Source organism: Balaenoptera borealis (assembly GCF_965194805.1).
Source record: "Balaenoptera borealis genome assembly, chromosome: 12".
NCBI classification, from domain to species: Eukaryota; Metazoa; Chordata; class Mammalia; order Artiodactyla; family Balaenopteridae; genus Balaenoptera; species Balaenoptera borealis.
The window spans coordinates 55,760,567-55,780,673 of record NC_138869.1 but is presented as its reverse complement, the minus strand read 5'-3'; the positions used below and the strand labels follow the sequence as shown (position 1 = coordinate 55,780,673).

Here is a 20,107-nt window from a genome sequence, read left to right as displayed (position 1 = left end):
GTGATATTTTGATGCTTGGTAATCTATACACGAGGAAACCTCAGAAGTGGCCACGTTAACCATGATATACTCATATGAATTAACAAACTTTCTCTTGCTTGTTTAGTTTTACTACTCCGAATATAATAAAACAATCAATGTCTATTCTGTAAGTATTTTTGTGAGTAAAATTGTCTATTCAATAAATATAGCATAACCATAGTATATATATCGTGATTCTATTCCTACAGAGAACTTCTGTTGTTTCTATATGATGAAAACGCCCTGAAGATGATGTGCTTTGCTGAAATGCTTTGGTTTTTGCTCATGAATTTGGCTTTTACTTTCTCTCAATGTGTTGTACGGTCTTCTATATATTTTTCCACACTACTTTCTCTAGGAAGGGCCCGCATTTTAGTTTTTTTACATCAATCACAAGTAAGTACTTTGAAGTACAATACTATGCTGTGACATTAATATAGTTTAGAGAAATACATACAGTTTCACAGTGTTTGAGACCAAAAGATGTAATTTAAAGGCTTTTTGTTGAATAATTAGAATGTTCACTTAACATGAAACTCCTTTTCCTCCCTCCCTCCATATTTAACACCATCCATTACACCGATCCATCCCTTACTGCCAGCCTCAGTAGATGTGCGTTTTTGTTTGACGCATAAATCTGTGTGCTTGGCCTCACCTCTCCCATCTCCCTGTGGACTTTGGTTCATCAATTACCCCTTTCAATCCTTGGCCTCATTCTATCCCTCTCTGCTAGCTTTTGGACTGCTGCTTATAATTGAGCTCAAAATTCCCAGCCTGATAACAAAACCAAAGACCTCTCTACAAAAACTAACTCAAGAAGTAGAAAACATTTGTAGGTCAATAACTAATAGAAGAAATTGAAAAAACCATGAAAGAAAAAAATAACTGATGATCATTAATGATAGTAACTACATTTAATGGTAGTTAAACATTTAGCTATATTTAAGTGCCATGCTGAACACAATATAAATTATTTAATCCTCAATAACAATATGAGTTAGATATTAACACCATTTTACAGAAAAGGAAATTGAGGTTCAAAGAAGTAATGTTGCCCAGTGTTAAACAGCTTTATGTATTTCACTTACTGTGAAAGAGCTGGAGTAGGACCCAAGTTTGTTGGATTCTCTTACCTGTATTTCTTCACTTGGTCCAGCCAGTCTAATGAATAACTTAACACCTTCGTGTGTCTTTTGAACACAGAAAACAATAAATATCTCTCTAATTTTCTTAGGAAAACTAGCTTATTCTTCCAAAGCTATCCTATACATAGATGCAAAAATCTTAAAATTTAACAAAGTAAATCCAGGATCATTTTAAATGATTAATGCTGTCTAACTTGAGTTTATTTTAGGCATATATGCATGTAAATCACATACCTGTCCTATAACATAATAGGTCATTCCCATCAACATTCAAATATTTTCATTTGAAACCATACACACAGACTCACACTTAGATGTGCAAAGCTCCCTGTTGACATACAAATACCCATCCTCTTTTCCTTACCAGTGAGTTGCTGTTCTTGCCGTTTTTACTTTTCATCCTCACTATACTCTGTATAACTCACTTAGATCAGGCTTTCACTCCACCAAAATTGCTCTTGAAGATTACACTTGATGGTATCAAATTCAATGATCAATTTTCATTCTTTTCTTTTTAATTGAAGTATGAAGTACAGTCGATTTACAATGTTGTGTTACTTTCAGGTGTACAGCAAAGTGATTCAAATATATATATATTTGAATAATACATTAATATATATTACATATATTAATAATATAATATATAATATATATAATTATAATTATGTTACAATTATAATACAATAATTATTATATATTAATTATATTATAATTATAATGATAATTATATATATTATAATTATATTAAATAATATAATATATATTAATAATATATATAAGTATATATTTGAATATATATATATATATTCTTTTTCATCAATTTTCAGTCTTACTAATCGCACTTGGCATGCTTGACCATTCCCTTCTTTTTGAAATATTTCCTTCACTTGGTTTCCAGGCCACCACTCTCTTAAGTTCTCCTGTGATTCTGGCTGCTCCTTCTGTCTACTTGGCTGGCTCCTCTTCATCATCTTCCTGAGCTCTAAACATTGGAAGGGCCCTGGCTCATGTATTAGAGTTCTTCTTTTCTCTGTCTACCTCACGATCTCATCCAGTTCTGGTTTTTTCATTTTTACTTTTTTTTAAAAATTTATTTTATTTATTTATTTATTATTTATTTATTTATTTATTTATTTATTTATTTATTTATTTATTTTTGGCTGTGTTGGGTCTTCGGTTCGTGCGAGGGCTTTCTCTAGTTACGGCAAGTGGGGGCCACTCCTCATCGCGGTGCGCGGGCCTTTCACTATCGCGGCCCCTCCCGTTGCGGGGCACAGGCTCCAGATGCGCAGGCTCAGTAGTTGTGGCTCACGGGCCCAGCCGCTCCGTGGCATGTGGGATCTTCCCAGACCAGGGCTCGAACCCGTGTCCCCTGCATTAGCAGGCAGATTCTCAACCACTGCGCCACCAGGGAAGCCCCTATTTATTTATTTATTTATTTATTTTTGGCTGTGTTGGGTCTTCGTTTCTGTGCGAGGGCTTTCTCTAGTTGCAGCGAGCAGGGGCCACTCTTCATCATGGTGCGCGGGCCTCTCACTGTCACGGCCTCTCTTGTAGCAGAGCACAAGCTCCAGATGCGCAGGCTCAGTAGTTGTGGCGCATGGGCCCAGTTGCTCCGTGGCATGTGGGATCTTCCCAGACCAGGGCTCGAGCCCATGTCCCCCGCATTGGCAGGCGGATTCTCAACCACTGCGCCACCAGGGAAGCCCCATTTTTACTTTTTAAATTAATTTTTGTTTTATTGAAGTAATATGTACATATTTAGAAAAGTCAAATAGTACTTGTGAGATAATGGAAAATATATATATTGGCCTCTGCCCCCACTTCCTGACACACAGCTCCTAAAACTGTTGTAATTTCCTAAGTGATAAGAACTCTAGGAGCATCTCTTGTTTATTATTTGCCTTTGATCCTGTCCTGACACAGGGCTCCTAAAACCCTTGCAAATTCCTAAGTGATAAGAGCCCTAGGAGCATCTTTTGTTCTATTGAGGTGACTCTGAGTGGGCTCCTGGCTGGCTCCTGAATGGGGGCTGGTCACCAGGATTAGAAGCTTGGAATTTCCAGCCACACCCCTCATCCCCCAGAGAGGAGAACATAGCTAAAAACAGAGTGTATAATTGATTATGCCTACATGAGGAAGCCTCCATAAAATCTCGATAGTATGGGATTTGGAGAGCTTCCAGGTTGGTGAACTCATGTGCACCTGAAGGGTGAAATACCCCAATTCCATGCGGACAGAAGCCCCTGCGATCCGAACCCTCCCAGACCTCGCCCTATATATCTCTTCATCTGGCTGTTCATCTGTATCTTTTATCATATCCTTTAATAAACTGGTAAAAGTGTTTCCCTGAGTTCTGTGAGTTGCTCTATCAAATTAATCGAACCCAAGGAGTCTCTAATCTACAGTCAGTTGGTCCGAAGCACAGGTGACAACCTGGGCTTGCCCCTGGTGTCTGAAGTGCGGGGGTTAAGAACAGTCTTATGGGACTGAGCCCTTAATCTGTGGGATCTGACACTACCTCCAGGTAGATAGTGCTAGACTTAAGTTGTAGGACATCCAGCTGGTGCTGGAGACTAGCTTGCTGTTGTGGGGAAAAAACCTCACACATCTGGTGACCACAAGTGTCAGAAGTGAAGTGTTCTCTGTGAAGGTAAAGGCGACACACAGGGAAGAAAGACACAGTAGGGAAGAACTGGGTTTTTCCCTACATAGGAAAGACAACAACAACTGAGTTTTTCCTTTTCAGGACTACAAAGGCTTATGACAAAATACAGCATTTCCCTTTTTCCATCCCTCCCTAGTTTCTTCATTCCTCTTCTCTGGAAGCAACTAATTTTTACTCCTTTAGCGGTCTCCTCTGGCATTTACATCTCTACCTATTTGTAAATAACATGCACATGCTACTTTAGACATTATCTACCGACTTCATATTATGGTAGATGCAAATTTATTCTCTCACAGTGCCATTTCCTCTCCTACTATCCTTCATCTTCTTTCTTTTTTCTTTACAAAAAATTTTATTTTATTTTATTATCTTTTTATTGAGGTAATATTGATTTATAACATTATATGTTTCATGTGTACAACATTCTATCTCTGCTTCTGTATACCCTACAGCATGCTCGCCACCTAAAATTTAGTTTCCATCCTTCACCAGACCATTGATCCCCTTTACCCATTTTGCCCGCTCTCCAACCCCTCCCCCTCTGGTAACCACTATTTTGTTCTCTTTATCTGCATGTTTGTTTTTGTTTGGTTTGTTCATTTATTACAAAAAGTTAATTTTTATTATTAGCATGGAGTCAATATTCAATAAGTTTATATTAAAGTATTTGGAAAAAATGTTAAATCAATCATTGAAAAAGACAGTACTCTTAAAACTGAGCTATCAAAATTTTGATATATTAATTGAATACTTTTTTGAATATCATTTTACCTTTGAATTTTTGGAATAAACCCAACCTGGCCATGATGATTATCCATTTTATATATCACTGCATTCAATTTTAAAATATTTTAAAAGAATTTTAAAATTTATTTGCATCAGAGGTATTGACATGTAATTTTTCTTTCTTATAATGTCTTTGTCAGATTTTTTTTTATGTGTTATTTTGATAGCATAGATTGAATTGGTAAACATTCTCCCATTTTCTATTCTTTGAAAGAGTTTGTGTGACATTGGTGCTATTTCTTCCTTAAATGTTTTCAAAAATTTACTGTCATCTGGGGCTGGAGTTTTGTATGTGTGGAGGGGGGAGTTTTTAACTGCAAATTCAATTTCTTTAATACATATAATACTATTCAAATGTCCTATTTCTTGTGTGTTTTGGTAAGTTGTGTTTTTCAAGGAAGTTTTCTATTTTGTCTAAAATTGAAATTTATCATAAGTTTAAAATAAACTGTTTTCTTTTTAATAACTGTAGGATCCTTAGTGGTATTCATTTTCTGAATATAGTTATAATATTTGGTCAAATCAACATGCAGTGTTTATATTATTATATATATGCAAATGTAACCCTCACCAGACTGTTGTAGTGCTTTATGATTCGGTTTTTAACATACCTTCCAGTTTATCTGCTCGTAAACTCATTCACTTAACAAATTTGGTTATAGTATTTTTCTCCTGTCAAATTCTACTTGGTTCTTTTATAAGTGTGGTATGTCACTATTTATAGTTTCCAGTTTCCTGTTGAAATTTTCCAACGTGGCTTGTGCGTCCTTTAGCATAGGAAGTGCCCTTGTTTTACTATTTGTGTTTGATAATTCCAAGATTTGGAGGCCTCCAGGGCTGTGTCTGATGTCAGTTATTTCTGTTGGTTCTTGTTCATTTTATCTTGGCTCCTCACGTGTCTAGTTATATTTGATTGTGTGTTGAACAATGTATTTCAAAAATTAGTTATAGAAATAAGTTAAGACTCAGGATGATGTTATATCTCTCCAGAGAGGATTTCTATTTGCTTCTGCCAGGCTCCTGGGACCACTAGTAATCTAGGATCACTTTAATTTGATTTCAAAGCCTTAGATTTGGGGCCCACCCCATCATTCAAAGCTGGTGACAATCTGTGTGAAGGCTGGTTTACTGTCAATTTACTCTGACTTCTAGGGTGCAGTCTTTGAGATCCTAATCCAAAGCAGGAGACTGCTTACCAGGGTACCCCACCCTCAGTGAGCTCTGAACTCTGATTTGTATCCTCTAGTTCTGGGAAGCTTTCAAAAGTGTCACAACTCAGCCATCCCTTTAGACTAGCAAATTCCAAGGATGTAAGCAACCTGAATACTATGTTCACCTTCCAGATTCCATCCTCTCCTGCATCCTACTGTAACCGAGCAGGACCCTATGGGGCCTTCCCAGGACAGGACCCCATCCCCACCATGTCTTCCGCCTGCCTTTTGTCTGTAAAAAAAACTTTAGTCAAAGAATAAATGTAATCAGAGAAGTGAGAAAATGCAGAAAGAAAGGGAAACAGTCAAACAAGACGAAATAATAATAGTTTGGCTGTTAAACAAAGTCAAGCACCTCTAGTTCCTCCTCAAGGGCTATAGAGAATATTCTGAGCCATGTCCTTTGAGCTGTTTTGCAGATACTGAAATCCCGACCAGGTGGAAGAAGTGAACTGTATGCTGCCCACAAGCACAGAAACCTCAGACGGGTTGGAACCAGAAGGTTGATGATGTTGACTCCCGGTGACCTCATCACCAACCAATCAGAAGAACGTCCATGAGATGATCATACACCCCACATCCCCCACCCCACGCTGTCTTTAAAAACCTTCCCCTGAAAGCCTTCGGGGAGTTCAGGTCTTTTAAGCACTAGCTGCCCTGGACTCCTTGCTTGGTGCCCTGCAATAAAAGCTATGCTCTCCTTCACCACAACCCTGTGTCAGTAGATTGGCTTTACTGTGCCAGGGCAAGCGGACCCACATTTAGTTGGGTAACACTACTTCAGAATGTTGTTAGCTCATTAGTGCCTTAAGAACTTTAATTTAAATATTCTATGCAGATGTTTTGTCTTTGGTGGTAGGGTTGATCTGAATAAACCAGTTCTGCTATTAACAGACACTTAAGTCTTTATTTGTTTTCCTTTCTCAGTTTTTTTCTTGGATATGTTAATTGCCTTGAAATGTATTAGTTCCAATCTTTTGGGAAATGTTTCCTCTGTAAATCTCTTTTTCTTGTCTCTGTTGGTTGCTCTCCAGGTGTTCTGTACAACCATAATCCTAGGACTTTCTTCTGATGTCAGTCTTGGAATTCCCTTTGTTTTTCTTCTGGGCTAGATTCCCTGGGTCCTTGATCTGTATTTTACATTTAGATTTATTCCCTGTCTGGTGAAGCAGATCCTCTAGAAGTCTCATCGAGTTAAAAGTAAGTTACAGGGCTTCCCTGGTGGCGCAGTGGCTAAGAAACTGCCTGCCAATGCAGGGGACACGGGTTCGAACCCTGGTCCAGGAAGATGCCACATGCCGTGGAGCAACTAAGCCCGTGTGCCACAATTACTGATCCTGTGCTCTAGAGCCCGCGAACCACAACTACTGAGCTCGCGTGCCACAACAACTGAAGCCCGTGTGCCTAGAGACTGTGCTCCGCAACAAGAGAAGCCACCGCAAAGAGAAGCCCGTGCACCGCAACGAAGAGTAGCCCCTGCTCGCCGCAACTAGAGAAAAGCCCGTGCGAAGCAACAGACCCAACACAGCCCAAAATAAAATATATAAAATAAAATAAATTTTAAAAAAAAAGGTAAGTTACAATGGCAGAACCATGGTGAGGACCACAGTTAATCTGCCTGTCACATTGCCCCAATCAGGACTGTTGTGCAGTTGTTATCTGGACATTGTGACTTCACCATCATTTGTGACAACATGGATGGACCTTGAGGGCATTATGCTAAATGAAATAAATTAGACTGAGAAAGACAAATACTACATGGTACCACTTATACGTGGAATCTAAATGCTGCTCTTCACAACATGTCCTTTAGTACAGGAGTTTGAAGGTTGATAGGCAAAGGTCAGCAAATTTTACCAAAGACTAAGGAGCCTTCTGGGAAGGAAGTTGAGATCCTGACCACTTTCTTTGGGAGCATCAGTGTTAATACATCACCTCTGATGCACTGAAGCATCCCTGACCTGAGATGGCAACAAAAGACACCAAGGCTTACCCAGGAAAAATTCACCACGAAGGAGAGGGAAGCCTGGGCTGCTTACCTGTGCTTAACATTGCTGGTTGTGAGAACAGGTTTCTAGCTCAGCCCTTATAAATTTCCCTCTAGCACCACAGGTGTGCCCTAGGAAAAAGAGTCCTTCAAGTTTGTAACCTCAGACTACCAGAGCACTCAAGTTTTAATAGCTCCATCTTGTGCACAATCCTGATATAGCAAATCTTCTGTGTTTCAATGGTGACACATTGTGGGGCAGAGGTAGGAGAGACTGGGGTCTGTGTGAACTGCAGCAGTTTTCCATCTTTTAGTCTTTCATTTTTCATCTCTCATTTTTTCACTTTTTCCCAGCCTTATTGAAATATAATGACAAATAAAATTGTAATTTTTAAAAAATTTTATTTATTTTTTGTTTATTTATTATTTTTGGCTGCATTGGGTCTTCATTGCTGCGTGTGGGCTTTCTCTAGTTGCAGGGAGCGGGGGCTACTCTTCGTTGCGGTGCACGGGCTTCTCATGGCGGTGGCCTCTCTTGTTGCAGAGCACGGGCTCTAGGCGCGCGGGCTTCAGTAGTTGTGGCACACGGGCTCAGCAGTTGTGGCTCGCGGGCCCTAGAACACAGGCTCAGTAGTTGTGGCGCATGGGCTTAGTTGCTCCGCGGCATGTGGGATCTTCCTGGACCAGGGCTCGAACCCGTGTCCCCTGCATTGGCAGGCAGATTCTTTTTTTAAAAAAAAATTTATTTATTTATTTATTTATGGCTGTGTTGGGTCTTCGTTTCTGTGCGGGGGCTTTCTCCAGTTGCGGCAAGCGGGGGCCACTCTTCATCACGGTGCACCGGCCTCTCACTATCGCGGCCTCTCTTGTTGCGGAGCACAGCCTCCAGATGCGCAGGCTCAGTAATTGTGGCTCACGGGCCTAGTTGCTCTGCGGCATGTGGGATCTTCCCAGACCAGGGCTCAAACCCGTGTCCCCTGCATTGGCAGGCAGATTCTCAACCACTGCGCCACCAGGGAAGCCCATGGCAGGCAGATTCTTAACCACTGCACCACCAGGGAAGCACAAAATAGTAATATTTTTAAAGTGTACCTATACACTGTGAGAAGTTTCTCACCATCGAGTTAATGAACACAGTCATCCTTTTTTGGGGGGGTGAACACCTAAGTTCTACTCCCTTGGCCTATTACAATTATACAATACTGTATTATTAACTACAGTCACCGTGCTGCACATTAGATCCTTAGGCCTTATTCACCTTATAACTGAAAGTTTGTACCCTTTACCAACCTCTCCCCATTGTTCCCATCTCTCCTGGCAACCACCATTCTACTCTCTGTTTCTATGAGCTCAACACTTGTTAAAATTTTTTTTAGATTCCACATGTAAGTGGTACCATGCGGTATTTGTTTTTGTCTGGCTTATTTCACTTAGCAAAATGCCCTCCAGATTCATTCATGTTGTAGCAAACGGCAGTATTACCTTCTTTCTTAGTGTATATATATATATACACACACGTTATATTATATATAAAATGGAATATTATTCATATATATTATACATATTTTCTTTATCCATTCGTCCATCAGCAGAAACTTAGCTTGTTTCCATACCTTGACTCTTGTGAATAATGTTGCAACGAACATGGGAGTACAGATATCTCTTTGAGATGATGATCTCATTTACTTTGAATATATATATCCAGAAGTAGGATTGCTGGATCTGATGGTAGTTCTATTTTTAATTTCTTGAGGGACCTCCATATTGTTTTCCTAAGCGGCTGCACCAGTTTACATTCCCATCAACAGTGTACAAAGGTTTTCTTGTCTCCACATTCTTGCCAGCATTTGTTATCTCTTGTCTTTTTTACAATGGCCATTCTAACAAGTGTGAGGTGATATCTCATTGTCGTTTTGATTTGCATTTTCCTGATGATTAGTGAGCATATTTTCAGGCACCTGTTGGCCATTTGTATGTCTTCTTTGGAAAAAATGTCTATTGAGGTCCTTTGCCCATTTTAAAATTGGGTTATTTATTTTTATGTTTGAGTTCCTTATATACTTTGGATATTAATTCCTTATTGGATGAGTGGCTTGCAAATATTTTCTCCCACTCCATAGGTTGCCTCTTCATTTGGTTGATGGTTTCCTTTCCTGTGTGGAAGTTTTTAGTATAATGTAGCTCTACTTGTTTACTTTTGCTTTTGTTGCCTTTGCTTTAGGTGTCAATTTCAAAAAAAAAAAAAAAAATCACTGTCAAGACCAAGGTTAAGGAGTTTACTCCCTACATTTTATTCTAGGAGTTTTATAGTTTCATGTCTTACACTCAAGACTTTAATCCATTTTTGAGTTGATGTTTGTGTACAGTGTAAAACATGGATTCAGTTTTGTTCTTTTGCATGTGGATATACAGTTTTCCCAACACCACTTATTGAAAAGACTATTCTTTCCCTATTGTATATTCTCATCTCCTTTGTCACAGATTAATTGACCATATATGCATGGGCTTATTTCTGGGCTCTTTTCTGTTCCACTGATCTATATTTTTATGCCAATACCATAATATTTTGATTACTATAGCTTTGCAATATAGTTTGAAATCAGGAAGTGTGTTATACCTCCAGCTTTGTTCTTCTTTCTCAAGACTGTTTAGCTATTCAGGGTCTTTTGTGGTTCCATACAAATTTTAGGATTTTCTATTTCTATTTCTATTTTCTATTTCTGTGAAAAATGCCATTGGAATTTTGATAGGAATTGCACTGAATGCATAGCTCACTTTCGGCAGTATGGACATTTTAACAATATTCATTCTTCTAACCCATGAACACTGAGTTATCTTTCCATTTATTTGTGTCTTCCTAAATTTCTTTTATCAATGTTTAATAGTTTTTAGTGTACAGAGCTTTCATCTCCTTCATTAAATTTATTTACTAATTATTTGTTTTTGATTCTATTCTAAAATGGGATTGTTTTCTTAGCCCATAGTTCATTGTTAGTGTATAGGAATGCAACTGATTTTTATATATTGATTTTGTATTTTGCAACTTTACTGAATTCATCCATCTTTCATTATTAAAGCCAGTTATAAGCAAGATTAAGACTTTGGACTCTCTTCCTGAGTCTACTATGGAAGGACACAAACATACAGTACACATAGTGTACTGTGTACACCTGTTCTTCATGTATATTATTAAAGCCTACAGCACCAGATATTCCCACCCATGAACTAACCAGGTCCAACCCTGCTTAGCTTCTGAGATCAGGTGCATTCAGGGTGGTATGGCCATAGACACACCAGTTTAATTTCAATGTTAAAAACAGATATGTATACCAAAAGACAAATGACAAAATGGTAATGCAAAATATATGACAAAAGAATGATTTTATTAATAAACAAAGAATACTTTTAAGTCAATAAAGAAAAAGATGAGTAATCCAACAGAAAAATGGACAAAGGATAAAAATAAGTATCTAACAGAAGAAAAAAAAACACTTAAAGAGTTTTAATTTTACTTATTAAATATTAAGACTAAAAGCATAATGAGATGCTACTTTTCATCTAACAGGTTAATAAATATTTAAAAGTAGGATAAAGTGTAGTGTTAGTGATGGTGTGAAGAAACTCTCACAAACTGTTAGTGGAAATAAACATTAATGTAAAATTTTGGAAGGTAATTGACTAACATATATCCAAATTTAAAATGCACATACCCTGTAATCTAGTAATTCCATTGTTAAGAATTCAGGAATATTTTCCAATTATTTTCTGTTTACATATCGTTTTGGATGCATTTATTTGTAAGTAACAGAAAATCCAATTTAAACAACAATGGGGGTTTACTAGGCCCTGGACCTAGATCCCAGACACAAGGAGGGCTTAGCTCTGGTTTGATTCAGCATCTCAGTGATATCATCGTTGACCCAGTTTCTTTCTAGCTCTCCTCTCCGACTTCCAGCATGTCAATTTCATCCGAAGCCTAATTCTCCATCAAGGTCATAAGATGGTTGTCAACAACTTCCAAGGTATAGTGGACATATGCATGCTTAATGGCTGCAAGGCACCTTTGAAACTTTTCCTGGGGTTGCGGGAAGGTTCTCCATCTTATGAGTCCATACTTCACTAATGTGAAATTCAGAAATTGTTTTCCAGACTCTCCTGTAGCTCTACCAGTATGTTCAAGGGTTCTTGGTGACACAAAGTTGCAAAACCCATGCAGAGACTCTCTGGCAGAGGTGACAGTACTACCTTCAGAAGCAGCAGTGGTGGGGGTTCAGGCCCCCCAAGGGCCCCACATCATCTGCTAGCGGGGTAGTCGCGCTCAGTGGGGAAGCAGTGGTGTTTTCCCTGGAGCAACAGGATATATTCTGCCGTGTATCCTATAATTCTCTGGCTTTCCCAGAGAGTCTGTGAAGTCCCTGATATCCTTTAATAAATTCTCTTGCTGCTTAAACTATCCACAGTTCATTTTTATTGCGCACAAGAAAGAACTCTGACATACAGAAACATGTTTCCTCATCCACGTCTAGGGAAAGAAAGGTCACTTTTAGAAATTCTCTCAAAATAGCAAAGAAATTCCCTTCTCTGAGACCTCTGGCAAACCTCTTTCATACCTCAATAGCTAGAATTGGGTCATTTTTTTTTTTTTTTTTAATTACTGAGGCTTGAGGATGGGATTATACTAATGATCTAAGGCCTGAGCCACATCCTTATCCGTTAAGGTTTAAGACAAAGGACAAAGAAAAAAAAGGACAAAGAGAGAGTTGAGGATACCCAGATGAGGATTAGGATACTTAGAGAAGGGTGAATGGGTGAAGGTATACGGGAGGTAGGAAGACCTCAAAGTCTACCAGACAGTGTACAGTGGTCCCTCGGTATCCATGGAATATTGGTTGCAGGACTCCCATGGATATCAAAATCCACAGATGCTCAAGTCCCTTATATACAATGGTGTAGTATTTACATCTATCCTATGCACATCCTATCATATACTTTAAATCATCTCTAGATTATTTATAATACCTAATACAATGTAAATGCTATGTAAATAGTTGCCATCACGGTAAATTCAAGTTTTGCTTTTGGGAATTTTCTGGAAGTTCTTTTCCAAATATTTTCAGTTCACTATTGGTTGAATCCATAGATGGGGAATGCACAGATACAGAGGGCTGACTGCATGACTGCATGATTCTCAAGAGTGACTCTCACTCTCAGTACAATTGACATTTTGGGCAGGATGCCTATTTGTTGTGTAGGACTGTCTTGTGTATTGTAGGTAACATCCCTGGCCTTTACCCACTATACACCAGTAGCACCCCCCCCAACCCCCAAGTTGTGACAACCAAAAATGTCTCCATTCATTGCTAAATGTCCCCCGCGGGGCAAAATTACCTGAAGTTGGAACCACAGGGCTAGACAAATAACCTGGGGGGGGGGGAGTGTGGTGGGTAAGGGCAGTGGAGTCCTCTCATACTCCCAAGTTAGGGTGGGGAACTTCGACTATTCAGATCCTGCAAAGTACAAGGTAGGTGAACAAACTCACTGCTACCGGGAGTTGTAGATGAGATTCTTTTTGTTTCTACGAAAGGTGTTGCAGGTGGTTGTTGAATCATCATCTCCCAAAAACAAATATTATTTTTCATAGAGAATACAGCCTAACTGCAAAGTGGAAAATATATACTTTCTCAACTGCCCTATAATTTGCACGGCCACATCTCTCATAATGAGGTATTACACATTATTCAGAGAGGACATTATTCATCTATCTTGCCTCCAGATGTATCCTCTTTGCATCATCCCTGAGTGATATTCCTTTTAATTCTCTTAGCTACTCAAACATTTGGCCAAAAGATTTGAAATTATTAGTTCAAAATTTAATCTTGTAGTTTCTCTTTTGTGATGGTGGTTGCTGTGTTGATACATAGATATTTCGGGTTACCCAACACATAGATATTAAAAACCTATAACTGTAGCTTTAGTTACATTTTTTTTTCTGGACAATTTTATCCTTTAGCATTATGAAGTGTTCTTAATCATATTTATATCTTTTTGGCTTGAACTGTCTGATATTAAGATGATAACCTCTGCATTCTTATTGTTTCTATGTGCCTGGCATATCTCTGTCTATCTCTATTTATCCTTTCTGAATCACTTTGTTTTAGGTGTACTGCTTATATGTGCCACGTTGGGGTATCAGTTAGCTTTTGCTGCATAACAAACTGTGACAAAACTTAGTGGCTTAAAACAAGAGCCATTTATTTAGCTCATGATTCTGTGGGTTGGTTGGGCATTTGTGGTCTAGGCTGGCTCAGCAAAACTCTGATGGGCTTGCTCATGTAACTAACATCAGCTGGGGGTTGGCTGGTGGCTGAATGATCTACAATAGCCTAATTCTCCTGTCTGCCAATTAGTAGACTATTGGCTGAGGATAGGGGGATGACTGGGCCATCTTTCATAATCCAGCAGGCTAGTCTGTACAGAGAGATCACAGGGTTTCAAGTGCAGCAAGACGGAACAAGCTCTGATGGCTGAAGTGTCGGCTTGCATCACGACTGCTAATGCCCCATTGGCTGAAACAATTTACATCAACAACCCAGACTTAAGGGTGGTCAAACAGACTCCAGTTCTTGATGATAAGATCTACAACATCACAATGCAAAGTCATAGATGAAGGGAGAAGAATTTGTAGCCAATTTTACAATCTATCACATTCCGGTTTTCCTTTTTGATTCAATATAAAAGTCTTTTTTCTTTCAATGTTGATTTAAACCCAATTACATTTATTACATGACTTAGGTTTGATCTCAATTTGTTATAACATTCTGTGCTGTATTTATTGTGTTGCTATTTTTATTATGTTTTTGCCTGTGTGGCCTGTTTGCTCTTTTAAATTTTCTTTTGGTATTAGGAAAGTTTATATTTTTGCTTCAATGGTTATCTTTATAGTAATGCCTTTTAGAAAATTATTTGGTCCCCTTTTTCTTTACTTCCTTATGCTATTTGATTTGTCAGCTTTAAATGATATTTGTTGATATCATTTAGATAATATCGTTTGACTCCCATATATTACCTATTCACCAATCAAGTTACTTATTTTACTTTTCCTGTCTGATGTTTGCAATGTACTGTGAAATGGATCCAAAAAAGTAAGGCAGATTAATGGATGGATGGATAGAGGGATGATTAGATAGAGAGAGGTGTGATAAAGATAGATATGTGTGATAGTAAAATGTTAATGTTAGAATCTAAGTGGGTGGGTATGTAGGTGTTCACTGTAAAATTCTATGCTGTGTTTGAAATTTACAAAATTAAAATGTTGGGAGAAAAAGAACATAGGAGCCAGCCTAAAGGTGCTTCCATTGGCCAACTCCTGGACAAGGTAGAGCATCAAAATAATGATAGCAGTGGATTATAATCTACTGAATAAAAATCCATGAGTCTGTGCTGATATAAATAAATATGTAAACAAATAAATTAATAAATAGGAGAGAAAGGAAAAGTTTTCCTTATAGAATAATGCCTACTAATAAATATAGGAGAAATGATGGATTAGAAAATCACCATTTTGCCACTATCATAGCAATAATAGTGTCAGGTGAGAATCATCAAAGGATGCTAAAACTTGTAAAAAAAAAAGTTTAATGAGGAACAACACATTAATATAGTCTCAAAGTATATTCCCACAAATTATTTATTAATTACAAAGAGAAAACAGTAATTTTTCAAACAACAAGGATTTACTCTCTATAGTACAGGGAACTATATTCAATGTCTTGTAATAACTGTATTCAATGTCTTGTATAACGGAAAAGAATTGAAAAAAAGAATATCTATCTATCTATCTATCCGAATTACTTTGTTGTACACCTGAAACTAACCAAATATTGTAAATCAACTATACTTCAATAAAAAATTTTTAAAAATAGGAATTTTCCTAGAAAGAAACCTGGTGGACGCAATCTTAAACAATTAGTGTTTATTATGACTGTAAGCACCAAGGGATGCACAATGATTTTATTTCCTTTGTTTTTCTTAGAGTGTCACAGTCTTTTGTTCTTCTTTGTAATAACTCTTAGTTTTTTCTGAAAGCTCCATCACATCAGGTATTCTATCTAATCCCTCTAACCTTTCTTTTTTAATTTTTTTGGCCACACCGCGTGGCATGCAGCATTTTAGATCCCCGACCAGGGATCGAACCCGTGCCCCCTGCAGTGGAAGCGTGGAGTCTTAACCACTGGTCCGCCAGGGAAGTCCCCCTCTAATCTTTCTTTTTTTCTCTATGGGACCTTCCTTCTGCAGCCCTTCATCTTCCTGTTTTAATCTGGTCTGGCTAATTGCTGCACAGCTACCATTGTAGGGCTTACCTCCTGTCCTAGACCCCATCCTATAAACCATCTCCTGAACTATCTTCTATGAGTGTGGAACCAAGAACTTTGTAAATATATACAATAGATTGATATATTGGTTACAGAATTCTCCTGATTTAAATTTTGCTCGGCACACAGTGCAACCTGAACAGATACTTGCTGAATAACTTAGTTTGGCCATCCACATGTTATTGACACTTTCCTTTGTACCATGAAGCTTACGGGGAGGGTTTGGTTTTTAATATATGATCATAAATATTAAATAAGTAAAGATAAATGAAATCACACGTTTGTGTACATGCATAATTTTCTTACAAGGAAACTCAAGTATGTTTAATATGAAGAAATACCAATAACCATTTACTTACTGCTCCCTGAATCTGAAACACAGAGCTAGTGTATGCCTGAGGGAACAGACTAAAGAAATAAAAGCAAATTAACAAAAGCAAGGGTGAGAGGGTGAGGGAGTTCCTCTTCAACTTTGGATACTACTTAAACACATACTGGATTTTGGTGAAAATAGGAGAAACATGCCCTCAAACGTCGAGATATGCACAAGATAATACGCACAGCTGTCCAGAATTATTTATTTCTACTCTGTAAAGCAATTCTTTCAAAATAATGCTGATATTTATTCTCAGAAGTTATCTTACCCAAGTAAAACAACTCCTGTCTAAGAGACACTGGTGGCAAAGGGCAGGTTATTTAAATACCTGTGAATGGTATTAGAGAACTGGCAGCTGGTGGGAATACGAACATTAGTATACGGGATGAGAATGGGCTTGCACAGGGAATAATTCTACGTAAAAAGCTTAATAGTTTCCCTATTTCTCTTAAAAAAATTTGAGGCCATGTGGACCTCAAAATTTACACACCCATAAGTGGAAAATGGGTAATTTTCTCTTTTTGCATTTTTAATTTTTTAGAAATATGCAAATAGATTAAGGAGACAAATAGTTCTCAAACATGTTATATGTTGCAAAAAACTCAGCGCCCTGCCCCACACCATTCCCCTTTCCATTCCATACACATGATGTGTCTCCCAGGTGACACGTGGCAGTGGGATCTTAGTTCCCCGACCAGAGATCGAACCCTTCGCCCCCTGCAGTGGAAGCACTGGACGGCCAGGGAAGTCCTCTCCATCCTTAATGTTATCGATTTCAGCAAGTCTATTTGAACTCTTCTACTCCTTGCCTCCTTTCCTGTAGGTCCTCCCCCATGGCCCCCCAACACCCTTAAGTTTACCCCGACAGAGTGCAGTAGGGGAGTGAAGACACCTCATTTACCTTTTGCCCTTCACTTTCTCTCTCTTAGACACCTCATTTACCTTTTGCCCTTCACTTTCTCTCTCTTAGACTCTTCCTCTTAGCACCCAAAAGGGCTTTCTCCTTCTTGCATTGTAGGGACTTTCCTTACATCAAATCCTTGTACTATTTACCCTCTCATTTACTGTAAAAACTCTTTGTTACAGTCTTCTGGGCTTGGCTTTGATAAACTTCTTTTCTCTTCAACAAGGCTTCGCTCGTCCCAAAAATCACAAGCGCTTACTTTCAGGCTACTGTCTCAACATGGACTTGAAAAGCTCTATTTTGAAAATCAAAGCTGTTTTCAGCAGGGTTCTGTCCATCCAGAGAGGTTTATTTCCATTGGTTCAATCAGTGGGGGTAATGATGGGCTCACCAGAACCAGGGATTATCAGGGAGGAAAAAATCTATTGATTTAATATTCCCCAAAACGTTACACTGCGGACACACTCTAAGAACACATTTTATGAAGTTTCATTACACAGATGGAAAATCAATGTTACCATAAGCGAGTTTGGAAACAGTGAAATGTATTTTTGGAAAACATCACTAGGACTCCCTAACATCCAGTTCTCCCTTCCCTCCTGGGCATACAGAAGACCACCCTTCCTGATCCCATTCCAGTCTGATGGAGCCATGTGAGAAGTTCTAGACAATGAAAGGTAATGAAAGTGAGAGGGCGGAGGCAGTGAACAGTTGCTGTGTGATGCTACAGATTCCCTCTTCCCGTTTGAAATTGGAGTCTCATGTTAAGACAGTTAAGCTACAAGATCAAACTCGTCTGAATGACTGAGACACTGCTTGGAGGACAGCGACCCTGGACAGTTGCTTGTCCCACAGAAGACTTTGCATGAGCAAGGAACAAATGTTTATTATGTTAAGATGCTGAGATTTTGAAATTGTTTATTATCAGAACATGAGTTGCCTACCCTTATATACCCTCCACTGGCCTAATGCCTATTTAATGAGGGTACCTGCTATTGAGGGGAAAGCTGTGTTACTTTGATAGTAGAAATCTTTTTATTTTTTTGCAAGCAGTGAAACTCATTGACTCATTCAAAAATATTTACTGAGTTGCCTACTAAGTGCCAAGTGCTAGAGACTTAACAGTATACAAAATAAACACAATTTTTGTCCTTAAGAAGTTTACATTCTAGTGAGAAAGCCAGAAAAAAATTAATCAAGTAACAAAAAACTTGCTAGTTAGCATAAGTGTTATGAAGCAAATAAACAATGGCTGAGTTAGACATTAACAAGGGGGGAATCTACTTTAGACGGTGTGCTGGGGAGGAGACATTTCTTCCGAGATATGAAGAAAGGGGTGAAGTATTTCAGGTCATATGAGGACAGAAAGATCTTAGTGAGAGTTTGAGAAACTGAAATAAGACCAACATGACTGGGCAGTAATACATGAGGAACACGTGGCAAAATATAAAGTTGGAGAGACATGTAGAGACAGATCATATTTCATCAGATAAGATCACCTTAATCTTTCCTTGATCAATGCCACACTTAACCACATCTATGTTCATTTCCTTTTTCCCTCCATCTGCCTCAACAAATGACACATCCCTCATCTTTCTGACAGTTAATCCCTTCTCTTGTACCCTCCCTACTCTGGTTACCCTTTCCTGTCCTCTTTTCGTGCACTTGGCTCCTTTGGTTACCCTCAGCTCTTCTGAATCTTCATTCTCTCCCCAGTGGATCAGTCCTGTCAGCCAACCTACAAAATACTATCTTCTGTCTTAAAAAAACACATCATCCGATATTATATTTCCTGGCAGCTTCTGATCTATTTCTATTTCTTTGTGTTCCTTTCTAGGCCCAGAGGCTTAAAATTAATTTGTATGCTGACTGTTGACTCCCAAACAAGATCTCTTCTTGGAGCTCTAATCTCATATACCCAATTGTCAATTTAATGACTCCACTTGAATGCTTGGTATAAACACTTCCCATCCTCTGGGCCCATCAGTGGATTATCCATCAGTTTTTTTTTTTTTTTTTAATACGTCAGTAAATGATTCCACTGATGGCTCAGATGTTCAGGCCCCAAATCTGGGAGTCTGGCTTACTACTGCTAATGCTAGCTTTCATGATCGCTTGCCTGGATTTCTGAAATGGTTTCATGATTTGGCTCCGTGCTTCTACCCTGCCTTCCTCTTAATACATTCTCTACATAGCACCCAGAGTGGCTAGTTTATTTATTTTAACCTGGAACATTTTAACTAAAATAAACTTAAAAATTTAAAAAACTGTGGCCAAATAAACTTTTGTAACAAAGTAGTAATATATTCTGTAAAAAATTACACAAAAAAGATAGGCAACAAATAAAGAAAATAATACATTTCCACTTCCAAAGATTACAACTGCTCATTCCTTAGGGTATAATCCTTCTAGATCTTTTTTCACAGTACATAAATACACATATGTGCATTTTATAATCAAAATGAGATATCAAAATGAGATATTGTAACATACATACTGTTTTGTGACTTGCTCTTTTCAGTTAATGATCTCCACTTTTCCATGGCAATACATTTTCATCTCATATTCAGTCCATCTATGTTCAAATTTCTTCAATTGCCCTGAAAACGCATTTCATAGCTGGTCTGTTCAAATCAG

At 38.3% G+C, this 20,107-nt stretch overlaps 2 long non-coding RNA genes across 2 annotated transcripts in view; both read right to left on the bottom strand.

Moving 5' to 3' along the window:
- Positions 1-2,253: 2,253 nt before the first annotated feature.
- Positions 2,254-20,107, bottom strand: part of LOC309608556 — a 75,912-nt gene continuing 58,058 nt past the window's right edge. The window contains exon 2 of the long non-coding RNA XR_014232964.1: positions 2,254-2,585. This is a non-coding gene — a long non-coding RNA (uncharacterized lncRNA). The remainder of the gene's footprint in view (positions 2,586-20,107) is intronic.
- On the bottom strand, positions 8,887-18,434 carry LOC309608539. Its single transcript, XR_014232938.1, has 2 exons — positions 17,509-18,434; positions 8,887-17,467 (listed from the first exon to the last, which is right to left on the bottom strand). It is a non-coding gene; the product is annotated as an uncharacterized lncRNA (long non-coding RNA).